We start from the raw sequence: 18,678 nt of genomic DNA on the forward strand, positions 1-18,678 counted from the left end.
AAGGAAAGACCTCTGACTACAGCACTTCAGGCAGATGTTAATGATATGGTAAACTTTCTCAAAAGCCTGAAGTCCTTTCATATGGATGACATAAGCATGGAGATTTAGCAGGCAAGCAATATTGAGACACGGGAACTGAACATCAAAAAGCTCTGCCTACCATTTTCAAGCATCTGAAAATGTGTGAAGCCTGTTCACAATTAAATGGCAGATACACAGAGAGCTGGGGGTGGTTACACAGGAAATTAGAGAAGCCTCATCTCATCAGAGTGAAATAAATATGCCATCATATGTGAAAAGTAATTGGAGGGGTGTGTCCGTTCTGTTGATGTCAAGCAAGTGTCCATAAATTAGAATAAACGTTCATAATTGATATTAGTGATAAGAAAATACTTTAAATTACACTAAAGAGAGAGACATAAGTTGTGTTTCTTCCTTTTGCAGATTTTTTCCATTTAAGAGAGAATTAGAAAATGCAATTTCCCTCAGCTATTTTTTTTCCAGTGTAGATCCAGTTGCCTACTTTTCTGTAAGATATATCAGATCAGGTTGCATAATGTAGGATGCAATGGAGATTGCTTGGAGGGAAGACAACATCGTAGTTGCAAAAATTAGATTTACCTGTAGGTAATGGGAGACAGCTAGTCCACACAATGTTGGTAAATTCTGACTGATAAGTGCAAGGATGCTTATTTGTTTGTTGTTTAATCAATCCCTTAGACAGGGAGAGCTCCCATTAATAGAGAATAAATAGGAGCTCTCACTCCCTTGAAAACATCCTGCGTATTGCCTAGAATATTCAGGAGAATTCAGCACCCCAGCAAAAATGCTGTAAGGGTCATGGTACCAGTTCCCTTATTGTCACATCTTTTTAAAGAGTGAAATTGATTAATGCTGCTTAGACTTACTCAGAATGCAAGCCCCTGTCTAGTGTTTAGCAGATGTTACTAGCTTCAGTGAAAATCCGATCCAGTTTATGAATCTGATAGTGTTCAGTGACAATACTGATCTAGTATAGGAACGATGACCAGGAGTTTAAATATTACTCTTGTGATGTGTTTACAGTGTCTTTTCTGTTACAATTTCTTGCTTAATACTGAAAGAAATTCATGGTAGCAGTAAGAACTGCCTCAGCTGGAGAACATGGTGTGCCCCTGAATGCACTCCTAGGCTATCTTAAGCCTAGTATCTACACAGTTCTTTCATACCTGATACTTTATTATATAGCAGAGAAATATAAAAACTATACATGGTGTTTTAGTACCTCACCTCATTACAGCTCTTCATGGTGGGTTTTTTTTTTTTTTTTTTTTTGCCAGATTCCACTGTAAATCAATGTTACTGCTGATTTTTTTGTTTGATCAGCTTGGGTTGACCTTTTTAGTAACAAATATATATACATATATTTCAGTAATGATTTTTACTTCAGATTTGCGTGGTTTTTGAACTCTAATTTGTGGGTGAAGCTGACAGACTGATACAATGTACGTCTTTATCTTTGCAAAGTAGAACTTGGAGTTATTACTTAACTCTGTTACGCAAACCTGCGCTGTTCTGTTCTGATACGCAATATTAGTGAAGTGGCTTTCTCTTGGAAGGATTTAGATGAGATTTAAAACATAAAATTACATTCAGAAAGCAAACTTACTAAGGACCCTTCTACTGAATTGAACGGTTGTGAAGATGATACACCATGGGGTTTACCATCAACATAAGGTGGTGTTTGCCTTTTTTGGACAATAGGTAGGGAATCAGGGAACTCCTGGAGCCTTAATTTAGTCTGATGTGCCTTTAGGGAATTAATTTCTGTGCTGTAATTTAAAAGCTACTGTAGCTTTTCATCATAAAAATAAAAGATGCACCTTTTTTACCTATGAAATACTTGTCACTCTTCTTTTGACTTTTGACAGAATCTTCCAGCTTGTAGTATAAAGAAAAGAAGCCATGTTAGGAAGCCCAGAAACGTATCATTGATTGTTTAATTATGCCAAAGATGAAATCTAATTTAGTGTAAACATTTCATCAGATAACATATCTCTCTGGGGTTGAAAAAAAAAAAAAAGACAAAGGAACCTTGATTGAACTTGCAGACTGTATGTTTTCAGAGATGTCTGTCTGGAGTTATATGTGAAACATCAGCTGTGGAGTGGCTAACTGACCATGGTCACACAAGTATATGAATGTGAGGCTTTTGTCCTGTGTGTTCCCAAATAAATATTCTGATCTATGACTGCACTGGGCTGGATGAGAAAACAGCATGTTTCAACCCTGGCATTACATTATCCCTCTTGAGTCGGGAATGAAAAGGGATGTTGAAGAATGGGGTAGGAATAGTAAGGCCATTGGAGGAGAGAAGGCAATCTAAAATACCTGCAAACGAGTTTAAGTAAACAGGGTGAAATGTGGGGACAAGCAGGAAATGAGTATGATCAGACTCTGCTATATGATGTGGGACAGTTTCTTCATTTTATGGCTTTGTTGACAATCCTCTCCTTTCTTTTTTGATGTGAATGATATCAGTGCTATCAGATGGAAGAACAGTTCATTAACAGGTAGCATTGTACCATTTACAGTATGGTACCCAGCGTAGCATGTTATACTTAACTGCTTTCTGAAATATATTTTACTTTGAAGAACTTGAGCAAGAGCATGTTTATCTGGGGTTCCTGTGTAGCCACAATAAATGAAACTTGGATGCCATTTTACCTACTAGTTAATGAAGAGAGTGAATTAACACGTTTTGAATTTACTCGTTCATTTGCTTTTCACTTACTTGTTCAATTTCCTAGAAAGAAAAGAATGTCTCTGCCTAGAAAGAAAAGAATTCAGGAAATAGACACAGCTCCAATTCAAGCAGAAAAGTAAAAATCATGCCACTGCGTGATGCACTAGTTGATCCTAGTAAGTGAACTAGAACCCTTCTAAATACTTTCTCCCTGTAAATCTGTCTACACTAATGGTGAAGCAGCTAAGGGCAATGTGATTTCACATGCAGATTTGCTAAGATATTGGTGGATCTGAGGATGAAAAAGAGAATGAATGATGAAGCTCTGTGGCATAAAGGAGGTAGAAACGCACGTTGGGAATTGAATGTAGAATATTTAAAGGGAAATATAGGTATTTGAATTGTGGGAAATGCACAGAATTCCTAAATGAGAAAATGTGAATTCTATTTAAGAATATTGCATTACTCTCCGTACTACAATCTGTAGATATTTCAGTGTATGAAATGGTGTATATATTTGCTGACATGCAAAAACTAAACTGATACATTTGCAATAACTTATTGACATGCTGCTAAATATAATGCCATACACTTTAAGAAAGAAAATGCCTGTAGTTAATGGAACAAGATTGTTTTAGTACTCAGATGACTGACTGCATTTCTGTGTAAAATTTAATTAAATTAAGAGAAATACATGTTGATTAGTCTTCAGAAGAAAATACCAGCATTTTAACAGAAACCAAAGCAGCTGGGATGCCAGACTCAAGGAGCTGTATAGAGAAGAGATCACTAATATGTCCTGTATGTAAGAATTCTATGTAGTACCTCTAGAGCTTCTGGTTGACCTGATAGTAGCCTTCCAGTATCTAAAGGGGAGCTACAGGAAAGAAGGGGACAGACTCTTTAGCAGGGTCTGTGTTGACAGAACAAGGGGAAATGGTCTCAATCTCAGGGTAGATTTAGATTGGATATAAGGAAAAAGCCTTCTACAATGAGGGTGGTGAGGCACTGGAACATGTCACCTAGAGATGTGGTGGATGCCCCCGTCCCTGCAGACTTTCAAGGCAAGACTGGATAAGGCCCTGGGCAACCTGATCTGTCTGTGGTGTCCCTGTTCGTTGCAGGGGAGTTGGACTAGATGACCTTTGAAGATCCCTTCTAACTCAAACAATTCTGGTTCTATAATTTTTGATCATGTTCAAATCTAGTCCCCAGCAGGTTTTCTATTTACTTGATTTACACTCTGTGAAGATGTGCCAGATGTTTAGGCCAGCAGTAAGTCAAGTAACCAATGGCATTGAGACCCAAACTATTTTTCTGTTCTTCCTTAGCTTCTTCCTTGGCTGATTAGCATGCAGCTGGAGGGTTGAAAGGTTGCTGAGCCCCCTGAAGAAAGTTGAGGATGTGTAGATATCAGCAGCTTTACTTGCCAAATGCATATCTGAGAAAATTATTTTAAGAGGAATCAGTGTGTGCCAAGCAGTTTTGTTCGTTTATTATTTGAACTGGAGATCTGAAAATAATGCCACTTAGGCACTTAGTACAGGCCTAGGGTTATAATTTTTATCACCTTAAAAAGCTGATTTTTAGACCTATTAACTTATTACTGTTAGTGACTCTGAAAAGTAGTTAATAATGGTTTATAAATTTATCATTGTTACAGTCACCAGTAGTGTGCTATTATTTGCATTTTTGCAATGACTTCCCATATTTCCATTTTGTACAACTAAGAGGGAAGGTATTTTTGTTTTCCGTTCAATTTTATTTTTTATTCTATTATCCGAGTAGTTTTTAACTTCAAAATTATAGGTGATTTTGACGCATAGGTAACATCCTGCTACCTGTGTGATATCACTGTGTAAGTAGCACCTGAGCATTCCCTGTGAAGAATCTACACCCGAAGTCTACCCAACACTGAGGTTTTAAGGCCATAATGTATGCTGAAGTGTGTTTCTCTCTAGTTGTTCTGGCAGAGGTTGCTGTGCACTGTTGCTGTGGAAAAAGATGCTTTGGATGCCCATGGAAAGAAGACTCTATAAAAACACAATCTATATTCATATTCTTCGCATTTACTTCAATAGTGTCACAGTATTTGCGTGTCCAGATATACAATTTTTTTGTTATATATCCAGATCTATCACATTTTTTTAGTGTTCTATTTAAAAACTAAAGCCTAGCAGTCTGTTGATTGCACTGGCTAAGCTTATAGTGGGAGCAATTTTTGACCATTCAGTTTAGCTCAGTAATATAGCTTATGCTGATGGATTCTTATGGCTTGGTACACTGACAAAAAAAAAAGCTGTCAGAAAAGTATAATGTTTTGGTGATATGTTTTAGGTAAGTAACACTGATCCTGCAATACATGGAGTCAGTGAAAATCCTGCGGGAAGGAGGATTGTGCAGTCAGGCTTTGTATGAGAAAACCATACAATTAGTAGAATAATAGGCTAATAATAGTATGCTGTTGTATAAAATGTTCAAGTTGTTCTTAAAACATAATCCTTTTCAAGTGATTTCTGTAAAGTCTATCTTGTGCAACAACCTGTGGCTGAAATAGTGTGCTACGCAGGCTTTAGCATGCTTTTTGTCTTTACTCTGATTTCGTAGGCTCCAGTTGGTTGGTTTGCTGAAGATGCCCAAAGTCTTCAAACAGAATATATGGCAGAGTCAAATTGGGCTAGTAGGAACCGGAGCTGAAGCAAACCAAAGGATAGAGAGGGGTCCTTCATGCAATGAATGTCAGATCTCTGGAAATAGTTGCCAGAGCACATTGTGCATTTACAGTTTACTGTGGCTAAAAAAGAGGGTGCAGAGGTTTATGGGGGGAAGATGTATTAATGGCTAGGAAGTACATAAGATCCACCTCTGCTTCAGAATGTCACCAGGCTGAAAATAGCAAGAAGGAGGAGAATATGAGAGGGAATTGTCCTGTCCTCTTCTTATTCCATAGGCATCTGCTCTGGAGACAGTGAAATACTAGCTGGACCTGCTGAAGTGAAGCAGTATGGTTGTTTTGAAACAAACTGGAGCTCTAATAATTAAATCTTTAAATAGCTGCATGCTAATAGGTTTTCTGGTGTACAAAGTGAGAATAAAAATCTATGTCCTCTGTTGTAAGCTGGATTTGGAATATTTGTTTTCTTACTGCTTTTTACAACAGGATAAACTTACTGACGGAAATTCTTCTAAGCCATAAATACCATGCATGCTGTCATGCCTAGAAGTACAAATAAAGCCAACGGGATGTTAAAAACGGTTGAAATGCATTCCTTCCCTACCTAGTTCTCTCAGATGAAGCTCTCTGCTATCAGTTTGGGCGGACGGTGTTTGACCTCTACTTGTACATATAAATGAAATAGAGCTCCCATCACTTAGTCACAATGCACTGAATGACAAATTTGTCTACAGCAGTTGACCTGAAAAGTGGAGGCTTAACCTTACATGGAAGCCTCTGAAGTTCCATGCATCTGCTTTATCTCTGTAAACATTCTCCAGTCTTTCCCCATCTTATTCTTTACAGACAAACTCCTGGGACATTATCGTTGTACATCTGTTCTCTGAATTTTATATTCCATTACACTTTTCCTTCTTTTAACTTTGTGGGTTTTTTCCCATGATGTGGCTGTGGATGAAAAGGATGAAGTAACTGTGCTTGGGTTTGTACTGCTCTTTTCTTGAGTCTAACACACTCTCCTTTTTAAAAATGAATGAAAAACAATATATTTTAGGATGTGTCCTATGTTTACATTTTTTTATCACACTACAGTATTTACATTGTTAAAATTCTTTAAGGTTTTCCTATCACAAATCAGAGTAACACAGGTATTAAACTGTCCTACCTGGTAGTGCCTTATTTAAATACCAAGTTGTAAGAAAAATACTTAGAAATGATATGTACACACTCTAACTTCTACTGGTCCTGAAATCCACGCAGAGGTACAATCATTTCCAAGGTGTGAATCCAAAGGCCAAAAACCAATCAATAGAAGTTCTATTAAATCTCTTGCATATGAAATTAGTGGGTTGGCATCTGTGGTTGCATTACAGTGAACAGAAGGCAAACAAGAGAAAAACAACTTATGGCACCAGTCTTAAACTTGTAGCCTTAAGTATTCACAAAAAGAGATTTTTACTTGTGTTTTCTAAAGCTACCCCTTGTATATAGAAAAGCACTGAAATAACGTGTTTTAAGGCGGTGGAGATTCATAGACAATACAGAGATGATTCTTTTGTAAATTGGGACCATTTACGGAGTACGTGCTAGGAGAACACTGATGTTTTACATCTAAAAGTATTTACCCAAGTATTTTCTGTTCACCTGGGCCAAAGCAAGGGGAGGAGTGTGATGTGCTGTTATCCTTAGGTTCTACTGTGTAATTGCATTCTTAGAAATAAGACATTCTCAATTTCACAATTAAATCAAGAGATTTAATGTCAGTGCCTTTCTCACATTTATTCAAGAGTTTTTCTTCTGTTTCGTCATTGTCATTCACTTCCATTTTTAAGAAAGATAGAAAATAAGATCTGGTAAACTACAGGACAGTGAGCCTTAGGTCTGTGCCTGGGAAGAGCATGTAACAGATCCTCCTGAAAGCTATGCTGAAGTGCATGCAAGATGAGGAAGTGATCCTTGTCAGCCAACATGACTTCAGCAAGGGCAGATTGTGCTTGATCAATTTGGTAGGCTTCTATGATAGACTGATAGCTTCACTAGACAAAGAAAGAGCTACTGATGTCATCTGCCTGGACTTCTGCAAGGCCTATGACACAGTCCCACATCATATTCTTATCTCTAAATTGGAAAGATATGTATTTGAAGGGTGGAATATTCAGTGAATAAAGAATTGAGTGGATGGTCACAGCCGCAGTGTTGTGATCAATCGCTGTATGTCCACGTGGAGGCTGGTAATGAGTGGTGTCTCCTAGGCTTCCATCTTAGGACTGATTTGGTTCAACATCTATATTGATGACCTGGATAGTGGAATTGAGTAACCTTTAATGTTCCTTCCAGCCAAAGCCATTATATGATTCTGTGACTCTATGCTGTAGATAGATAGTTCTTGATCCTCGATCACACTTTACTTTTAGTTTGTGGGATATATTTTAAATGATTCCAAGGTAGGAAGCTGAAGAAACTTTGCTCGTTTTAGTTGGTTCCAGACAAATCTCTATGCTTTCATTGCTCTACAATATGGGAAAAGGTCATTCTTTGCTGTTTCTGCAGCTGCTTGTTCAAATATACAGGTAGAGTAAGCAGACACAAAGTTATGTTCTTTCAATCAATTACAGTGAATCTTTCCACCGGATTCTACTGGGGACTTGGACTGGAGACATGACTGCTCATCTTTGCTCCTGTTTCATGCACTGAGTAGAGCATGAGCAGCTAGGGAAAAGCATAAGTGAATTTCTTTACCAGCTTTTCATGTCTGTGAAAGATGGAAAATATATTCCTTTAGAAAGGAACAGTCCTATTCTTCCTGTGTGTGCTTATGGCTATTTTGCATGCTTGTTAGTGTGATTTCTGTGTCTGAATTGCAAGTGGAAAAGAATGTCTGTACTACGTTAGATCAAAGTTCTGTTTTGCCCAGTATCTTGTCTGCTCCCGAGGAATGCCAGAAAGACAAATCAAGCATTTGGTGATACTTCCTAGAATTTCTTGCAGAATAGGTTGACGTCTTCCAAGAGTGTAACTGATTCTTTCTGAATATATGCAAGCATTCTGCAATGAGGTGAACAGCAACCATTTCATGTAAGATTTGAACATATTGGTTTTACAAAGAAATGACTTTACTGTAGAAGGGTTGGGCTTTCAAAAAAAAAAAAAAAGTTCTGGATTGTGATCGCACTTAGTTCTGAGTTCAAGACTATGAACTGAAGGTTCAAAATCCGTGAGGAAGTTAGAATTGACAAACCTGTATCACAGGGGCTCAGGTCTTCCTGATTGCTTTTCTGTTTGACAAGTCACTTCAATGACTTTCAGCAAGGTAAAGTAAAAGGAGGATCCCATTAGAAATCCTCCTCCATCTCTCCCTCCTTGCCGACACAAGCCCTTGCCTGAGAAACAAATTCTCTCAACTTCGTCTGGAGAGGATCAGACACCTTCTGCTGTTGTTCCCAGGCATTGTTAATTGTTGTTAATTTCCAAGACCTCATTAATTATTTGCTATTAAAAATGTGAGTGAGGCAAATGCCCTTCACTCATGAATAGTCACAAGAATAGACCATTAATAACTACAGAAAACGTTTTACTTTTGAAGTTGGAAGAGAGCTTGCGTGAAAGTCACTTTGTTTGCCAGAAAAGCCTGCTGCAAATCAGGGTGTCATTTGATAAGGGGCTAGATGTGAGTGATGTCTTTATGTGCAAAAGAAACAAAACATAGGGAACAGTGGTAAAACTGGAGTTGATGTAATCAACAGAGAGCAGTGGCTAGAAGTATCCCTATTCTCTCTGTACTAATTCTCATTTATCTTGTTTAAAAAAAAGTAATCATTTTGGTTCAGTAAAAGATGACAATACTTCTAATTTGTACAAAGTTCTCAAAACTATGGAAAACACCTAGTAAACTCAGTACGTTATGCCAGTGTTTTTAATGTTGAAGACTGAGAAGCCCCAGTTAGGACTGAGACTACACAAAATTAGCAAATGTAAGTGTTAAAATAGAGCCTCCTACCAAGGAATTCCCAGCATAGGAGAATGGAGTGCAAACGTTCCTCAGAATTCTGAACGTGTTTTCTAATGTAATGCTTAGGGAGTTGACCTGCATCATAGGAGCTGGAGAAGGGTGCTCATTATTTTCATAATAGTAGCATAGCTGAAAAGGAATTTCCTCTGCCCCTTCCTAGGCATGTGTTTTCAAAGCTGAGCCTATCAGAATCATTTCCACAGCAGCAACGCTTGGCTTTCTTAGACAAAATTTTGCCTAAATCTGGAGGTAGAGTCCAATAATTTTTTTAGCTGTTAACCCAGACTTGTGAATCTGCTTTACTGTGTCTATACAGCTGTTGTCAGAAGTCCATCAGATGTTTATTCTGTGACTTGCTTGTCTTTGTCTGTTGGTGGCTGATACTCAGGTGAGATGGCGAGATTTAAGGCTACTATTTATCTCATTTCTCTGTCCTGGAAAATATGCTACCAAGCTTATATTAAAATATACCAACTTTGTAGGTTTTTTTTTTCTCTTTTTACCTCTGTCAGGTTTTGCTTTTATCCAGAACATTTGGTTAATCACTGTATAGATGTTTGGTAATGATAGCTGTTGTTGGCTGAAAGTCAGCATTAGATTATAGGCTGGCCACCTCTCATGGCTCTGGCTGCAGGGGCTGAGTGGCTGCCAGAGAGGGGCAGTAACTTCTTCCACTGCTGCAGCCAAGTCCAAGCAGTGCTGTGAATCAACGCCTTCATTTGCTATTGTTCGCAGTCTAGTATATTCACTTGAATACTTTTCTAAAAACTTGATTTATATAAATAGGTGAGGCCAGGAATTACAGCAGCTGCGAAGTTTACACACCACCCCTCCGTGCCTCTCTTATGGGCTCTACGCATTCTTCAGGGAGTGGGTGGGTTGGAGTTTCAATAGTTTCTACAGAGTAGTAATTTCTTTAGCTGCTGCAGCTTATTCCAAAAGGAACTGTGAAGCCAAGCCAACAGGTCATCTGGGCAAAGACTGAAGAACCCCGTCTCTTCAGCCAAGTTGCTTATAGAAAAAAGTTCCATACACTATCCATTGCGCAGGAAATCTGAAGCAGAGCCAGGAAATGTATCGATGTGTTCTGAGCCACATTACACCTTCTTAATACCAGAGCCATCTTCCAAGGCCAGACTTGAATTAAATATGTTGAGACAGAATTTAAAATTCTGATATCCAACTTACAAACTGGTCAGCATAGGGGCTTGCGGACTGCTCCAAAACTATTATTTCACTCTCCTCATGCTGCAGAAGCTCTTGTTCTCTTGTCTGACTAAAGAATGGAGGTTCGTGATGATGTTGAAACTCATTTAATTAGGATAGTACGTTTGTCTTGTTTTCCTTGCTCTTTTCTGTGAAATAATGAAGAAAATAACAGACTTTAAATCTGCTCTTTTCTGAAATCTGCTGTGCGCATTATTTATATAAACAGATCTTAAGACTCAAAAGGGCCATTAGATCATCTGTTTATTTCTATAGGACACGGAATTTCAGTTCTCCTGGCATTGCCTCACATCTCTTACTGGACCAGAGGATCTTTTTGATAGGCCTTCAGCTTTGTTTTGGAGAAATCAGAAGGCAAGACATCCACCACTGTCCTGATTATTTTGTCCCTATAGCTGATAAGTCTTAACAATTCACCATCTGGTCAGAAATAAATGCTTTATGGGGAAAAAAAAAATACACTGTGACTTGGCAAGCGCTTTAGCATTATCCTAAAGAATATGCAGTGTGTATTGCAAACTCAGAGAGATCTGTATTAAAACTATATCCTGTAGCTTTGCCTCTAAAGTTTCCCTAAAGAATAGAGGAACTTTCCCCAGGAAGTGTTTTCATCAGATGCCAGATGGGTATTTGTTTCAGAAGAGCTGAGTATAACAGAATACCTGACTTAAGATTTCACAAGATAAGAAGTGCCTGGTTGGTGCTAAAGTTTTGTTTTTAATTTGCTTTTTATGATGGGAGTTGCTGTCACTGGAATTCTGAGCTGTGATCAGGAGCAGAGCCAGGACAGATAAGGCAAATGCACTCTACTCTGAAAACTGACAAACTAGCATAGCTGAGCAGTCGCTAATACTGGAGACAGATCTCTTTCAGGCACTAGTTCAAGCTGAATTTATTCCCAGTCACCTCCAAGGAAGACAAGCTAAAAATGGAATGCCCCACAATGATATATGACTGTTAGAAGTTTATAATCTATGTGCCCACAGTTTACTGGAAGGAGGAAATAAGAGAAGGGGAAACAATACAACTTTCCTCTGCACATGTGCATGCCAACATGTACACATGCTAATACAGATATAAGAATTCTATTTATAAACATAAGAACTTACATATTTCAGTGTACGTTACAATGCATTTTAGATTTTGTCAGAAAAAGAAGTCCCAATTAACTGAGTTTAATGAAGCAGAGAAGACCAGAACTCACTGCAGCTTTGTGTTTGCTTCACCCATATAGCAGTGTAGCTTCTTTGGGAAGGAAACAATGGGCCATTTCATTGTACGTTACCTAGCACAGTGGTTCTAAATACTCCAGTATTTTACTTTGGTTTAATCAATGTATGGTCATGAAGTTTTTAGTTCTCCAAGCTGTTATAAATTGTACTAGAAACTGCATTAATCCATGAATCCTGTAAAGTTGATGAAAACTTAGTATTAGGCAGTCCTGAGCCTGAAACTTATGTTTATTTCGGCTTCCTGGACTTGGAACTTATAGCTGATGTACTACTTTATTGGAAAGCAATAGAAGATCTTGTACTTCCATGTAGAAGAGAGACCAAGAGTGAGAAACAGCAACTAGATGCTTAAATGGAAACATCTGCATATGCAATTAAAATAGCTATGTCTCCAAATAGCATACAGACAAATCTGCATCTGTAATGTAAATAGAAGGAGAAGCGTGATTGGGATGGACCAAAAACTTGGTTTTTAATGTTCTGTGCATATATCTTTTATGTTGGAGTGTGTTTAGCTTTAATCCTACCATAGAGGGGGAAGTCTGTTTTTAATTTATCAGTATAACATTTTATAATTCTTTTGTTCTAAGGGACCCCCTTTTTCCACTGCACAATGAAAGCAGAAATCTTGCAAACAGTGTATTTATCTGTCTTCAGGGGCTGAGGGTTAATATCCAATAGCTCATAACATCTTTATTACAATGCATTTATAATGATTTACTGAAATGATTCTGTAGCTAAGTATCTAATGTCAAAGACTAGATTTGGCGTGGTAGAAAATGTCTTATCCTTGGGTAGCTCTAGGGAAAATAAGGCCACAGCCACTGCTTTCTGTGTAATTCTACAAACTGTAATAAGGATGGGGTAATTGCATTAATGTCAATTAAGCTATTAATAATGCCCATCCTGTCATTCCTAAATAAAGCAGTCACTCATACATATTATTGTCGCCTGTAAAGACTGTACATAAATGAGATCATAGCTTATTTATGATTTCAAGTCTGACTGATAGCCAGTCTTGTATCTCTTGTGCAACACTTCAAATCTATTATTTTGGAGAGAAACAACCTGCAATCCTTGAAGAAGCCATGTTCTAAGCTGTGATACTGATTACCCCAAAATGCCAGCAGGGCACTGTGTGTTACTTTCATTCATGCCAGAGGAAACTTTGTCATGACTGAGAAGAAAGATCTTTAGAACAATACTTGCAACATGTCTGTGCACCCAAGCAAAAATTTCAGCTCTGTTGATGACTTGAAGTTTCCTGTCTAATAGGCCATAATTTAATACTGTCCTCACTAACTATCTTCTGTAGGCTACTGTATTTTGGTTGCATTTGTGAAACAAAGATCATTTTCTAGTGCCTTACATCACCTCATGCAGGATTATCAATAGAGAGTTTAAAAATGGAAATCTGGATTCATACAAATAGGTCTGTAATTGCCATAAAACATGCATGGATTTGTATTTGAATAGTTGCTGATGGAACAGTTTCACAAAATGAAAGGCTAGCTGGTGTGTGGTGTGGCACTTTGAAGATGGTGGTCAAATGTTCAACAGAGTCAGTTGTAGAGCAGAGCCAGTTATCATTAGCAAGTTTCAAGTGTTACCAAAGGGGTCTCTGAATTGGGCTGTCCTTCAGGGGAGAGGAGAGGCAAATGTGAAAGGAACCTTTCAGTCAGAGCTCATGACAAACGACAGGCCAGTTTCCACAGGAAGAGAGAGTGGTGCCATGATCTTCCTACATATCAAGGAGCACGATGCTGATGTATGTGCACCAAGGTTGAGAGGGCAAATGGAAGTTGGAGTGGAGCTGGAACTGTTTGTGAAAGTCTCGATATTCTAATGCTGGTCAACCCCATACCATCTCCAGAGAGCCCTGGGTAGGGTTATAATAGGTGAAGTCATTTTTATAATAAAGTTGGCTGTAGCTCTAGGTCATAAATCACTGATGCTAGTGCTAAAAAATGATTATACATTTCTCTCTTACCTCATGCTCTCTTTCTATTAATACCTTGATTTGGATGAAAATTTTCACTGCACAAAGAGGCAGGGAGAGTGACAAATTCTTTCATACCTATAAGAATGTATTTACATATGACTTTATTAAGATTATTTTCTGAAGAGTGACAATCTGATTTCTTCTACCGAATCAGTATCTGATTTCTTCTACCAAAGGAAAATACAATTCCAATGAACCTGTTGAACTTTGCATCTTATTTTAACTGACTTTTTATAACAAGGTTGTGATGAGTCTGTGAGTGGTAGCCTTTGGGTGGACTGCCCACTGCAGGTTTGTACCGGTGCAGCTGAAACTTCTGACAGCTTTTGTTGATTTCTTCCTTACTCACTTATTTCTTATTCCATTGAAGTGAAACTGTGTAATATATAACAAACTTAATTGGTATCTCTGCAATTATTAGCATTTTCAGAGCTGATCCATACACTGATATATCTTGGCCTGTCTTTCTCATGCTTGAGTCAAAACTTTGTTGCATTTGTTAAGTAGGCATATTTGAAACAGCTGTTTAAACTCTATTCTACCTTCTTAATTTCTTTCATAATTTCTTCCAGTAAGTACAGGTCCAGTAAAAAAAAATAGCTTCTCTCTTTAAATAAGGGTCCCAGACAGAATGAGAATGAATGTTGTCATATGAAGTGCATTTCAAATGTAATAAAGCAGAAAGGAGTTCCTGGCCCCTGTGTCAGTTGTAAGAGGGTACATAGTGTGATCACTATAGCTCAGTGGCTGCAAAGCAGAAAATGAAGATTGTAAAAACGTCACATAAAGAAAAAATGCACAGTGGATTCGTTTTGCGATGCTCATAATTCAGTAATGCCTTTAAGTAGCTAGAAGAAATATAATAAATGTTTTTCCACAACATTGATCATACTGTATCAGAGGAAATATTAGTGTGCAGGGAGCCATGATTATGCTGGTAGTAATTCTCCGTGCAGAAAACTCCTAGAAGATGGGACCCTTTATAGGCTGAACTTTTATTGGCTGCAGTTATTTACCTTTAAGAATACGCCTAATACACTGTCCTATAGCTAAATATTTTTGTGAAAACTCAAGCCAGCAACTGCCAGTAAATCAGAAACCCTGCTACCATTTCATAGAATTTATATTTTTCCTATGGACACTCTGATATGTTCTGAAATACAAAAAAAAAGATGACCAGTTGACCATGTGAAAATAGGAGCACACTTGTAAAACAGTTTTTTCAGCTGTATTCTAAAATCTGTTTTTGTCAAAGAGTTTTATTGTGCGTGATCCCATCAAATGATTACTTGTAAGTGTAAGGTATATTTAAGAAATTTAATACCATGTTAGATTATGCAATATAATAAAATGCATGGTTATCAGAAGATTATTAGCAAATATATACATGGACTGCTAGGGGCTTCTTATTTACCACGCTGAAAATCCTACCAAAAGCTCACAAAACATGTCTGGCCTTTGGAATATCGTGAAGGGGAATGAGAGTGTTGATTCCTAGTGCCAGTTGCTTGTTTCTTAAAGTGGCTGGGCCTGGTAGTGCTGGGGAAGGCTTCTGGGAAGGGAATCTGGCCCCTCAAAAACCATCACCTCTGGCTGATAGTGGATGGGGCTCCACCCAGCTCCAGCAGCGGCACATGGAGTGCCTGAACTCAGGCAAGAGAGGAGGGGCTGAGATGCAGAAAGCAGTGGGTGCCAAAAGTCCTTAATGGTGACAGGGATGGGCCTTCCCATGCTCTGTAGGGGAAGAGGCTGAAATGTGACGCTGTGTGGAGGTCTGGGGTGTCAATGAGCACATTACCAGAATCTGGTTTCTGGAATAGCCTATTCTCTTTTGAGAAGGTGCTAAAATAACTCATATTCGTCAATCATTAGGCTCATCTTCAAAAGAATAGTTGAATATGGTTATAACATTACATAGGTGTAATTATTTACTTCTAAAGTAGTGCTCACAAGCCTAACCTAGCACACCTGCAATAAGATTTGCTGGACTAGAGCCTAAATGAGCAAACGTTCTGTGCTGATCATCAGCTCAAGCTGCACAAAGCATCTGGTCTTTGGAAATAGGGTTTTGTTGTTCTTGACAGATATTTCAGGCAAGAATTTGATGCAATGAGCTGATGATCCTTCACCCTTCAGTATTTGTTTTTGTTATTTGTTTTCCTTACAACACATTCTGATTTCTCTTACATTTAAAATAAGGGTTTTTTTCCAGTTTTGAATTTAAAAAAAGCCACCTGTCTTTCTCTGTCGTGGGCCAGTAACTTGGGTAGAGGCTAGAGGTCAGACCAGCATGATCTGTTCCTTTGCTGTATCAGTGCTTAGCATCATTACATTGGGCAAGTCATTTCAAATTTCTGCATTTTGGTCTATCCACCCTCAAAGTGCATGATGTAATAGGTACATCTGCCCAGAGTTATCACATGGTATTTAAATAGTTGAAGGCTTTTGGCAAGTGGTGTCAAAACAAGGAAATTGTGAAAGACTGAGAACTGGCAAATGAACTGATTCTGTTGTGAATCATCATATGCCTGTTGTAATGCAATGAAAAATATTTAATACTCTTTACAAAACTGATTTACCTCGGAAAATCATCTTTTTCCTGCATGGTCCTTTATGAAATACATGCATCTAAGTAGGTTGCTCCTAAAGTAATGCCTTCCATGAAAACTAAAACAGATACAAAGAGCACAATAGCACTATCTGATAAAGCACATTCTTAGCTGCGGAACACCGTTTGCTATGCATTTTCACCAGTGATAAACATGAACCTACATGCCACACTGAGAAATAACATAAAACGTACACTAGTGGAGGTGACCTGCTGTTTCACAGCTGCTATGATGACATCATTGCTAGTAAAATGTTGCCCACACAATCCATCTGTCGCTGGTCTGTACAGCGAAGTCAGAAGACCCCAAATCTGGACTACACGATGGGTGCGGTAGGACAGTCTGGCCAAGACTGCCAGTGTGCTCCGCGGTCTTCAAACTGAAATGGAGCCAGATGTTACTGTATTGTGAGGGCAGTGTTGTCTTCTTCTCTGGCCTGACTCTAGAAGTTTGAGCCTTCAGCTGAGTAAGCACAATGAAGTAGTGGGCAGGGTCGATGATTTGTCTGCGTTCTGGGAAATCCACAAGGATCACCTTTTTCCTGTCCTAAATGATGGTGCACATCACTTCACTGAGGACTGCATCTTGACCTTCTTCAATGGGGAATTTACCTGTCATCACTCCAGCTCGTGGTAGTGACACCATGATGCAATACAGGAAACTGTTCCCTTCAGCTTCATATTGATTCAGTAGGTTCTGACAAACTAGCATACAGTATTTTTTTTCTGTTCCTGTGTGAGCATTGATGGGAACCAGCTGGCACAAACCTTGTAACGTTCCAACATTACCACAGTTTCCCATGCATTGAAGCTGATATTCAGTTCTGTACGCAGTAGTTCCCTTGTCGTAATCTGCCAATTTGCATGGATGAGATGATCAAGATGCTCCTCATTTTGTAGTATGACATCTATGTATATCAGTCCAGAATATGGCTTGTCTTTCATGTCACTGTCACTACTGCTGACATGCACAACCCACCACCTCACTGTTTGCATGTATACTGCTTGGTCTCCAGAAACATTCAGCAAGTGTTGAGGAATGTCAGTGTGTCAGTGGGTGCAATCTTTTTCACATGGAGGACATGGAGGAGTTCAATGGCACATCTTTTCTTCATCTGCATTTCCATGTCAGACTCCATTCTGTCAGACTGCCCCTCTGCTGCCATCTGTCACGCAGCAACAAAATGGAACAGATTATGGGTGGGAAGATTCAACTTCTACTGCTATACCACCAACATCTACCACTAACATTGTGGGCCAACATAATAAAATAGGATGCATTACTTTCGGAGCAGCTTCCATATCTTGGTCAGGAGAGTGGTGTTCTGCGTATAAGCGATATATAGAAGAGTTTGAAATGCAACAGTTGAGTGTTATCTTAGCACAAAATACAGCTTTTGCTATCACTTGAAAGAAAGTCAGTGCCATGCAGGATAAAGAGGGATAGGATTTTAGGGTCTTAAGCCAGCAGTGTTAAATTGCAGTTGATCCCAAGCTGAATCACAGGAAGTCCTGCTTCAGAGGAGCAAGGTTTCATTCTGCAGGTACGTGAGAATCTGGTAAACGCTCTGTGTGTTTCTGTTCCAGCCCCTGTGCACACGCCCCGACACAGACAAGAGCAGGCTGGGGCTTTGTGCTGTCAAATCTGCCTACGGATACAGTGAGAAAATTCGGCAGCAACTCGAGCTGCATTTAACTGATGCTCTGTAGCTAGCATTTAATCTGAACGCAGCTTGCTGTATTTCTGCAAAAGTGCGTTTATTTATTTTACTGTAAACAGTAATTTTGTTGTATTCCCGGGGGATACATTTGTGTGAGTAGGCTGAGCTGACACTGGATGGCACTGTTGCACGCATCTGGCAGTAAAAGTCGAACCTCTTAGAGCCCAAACTTCGAAAATGAGGTTTGGGGCACTTTAGTGTACCTGTCGGTATGGGATTACCAAACATGCCAGCAGCACTGTAATGCTGCACACACACCACTGGACAGGAGACATCAAAAGCTGTGTGTTAGCATGTGACTCTAATGTTGTACTGCCTCCCAGTCTCTGTCTTACCACTTGTATGTTCCCTCAGGACAAAAAAGTGCACAACTTTTTTTTAACAGGTTGATTTGATATGGCTATTGTAAGTAAAATGAAATACTAATGAGAATGAGTATTTTAGTTCCTCTCTGTGCCCTTGTACCCAAGAAGTATGAGG

The sequence above is a fragment of the Gallus gallus genome, chromosome 7, assembly GCF_016699485.2.
Source record: "Gallus gallus isolate bGalGal1 chromosome 7, bGalGal1.mat.broiler.GRCg7b, whole genome shotgun sequence".
Classification (NCBI taxonomy): Eukaryota; Metazoa; Chordata; class Aves; order Galliformes; family Phasianidae; genus Gallus; species Gallus gallus.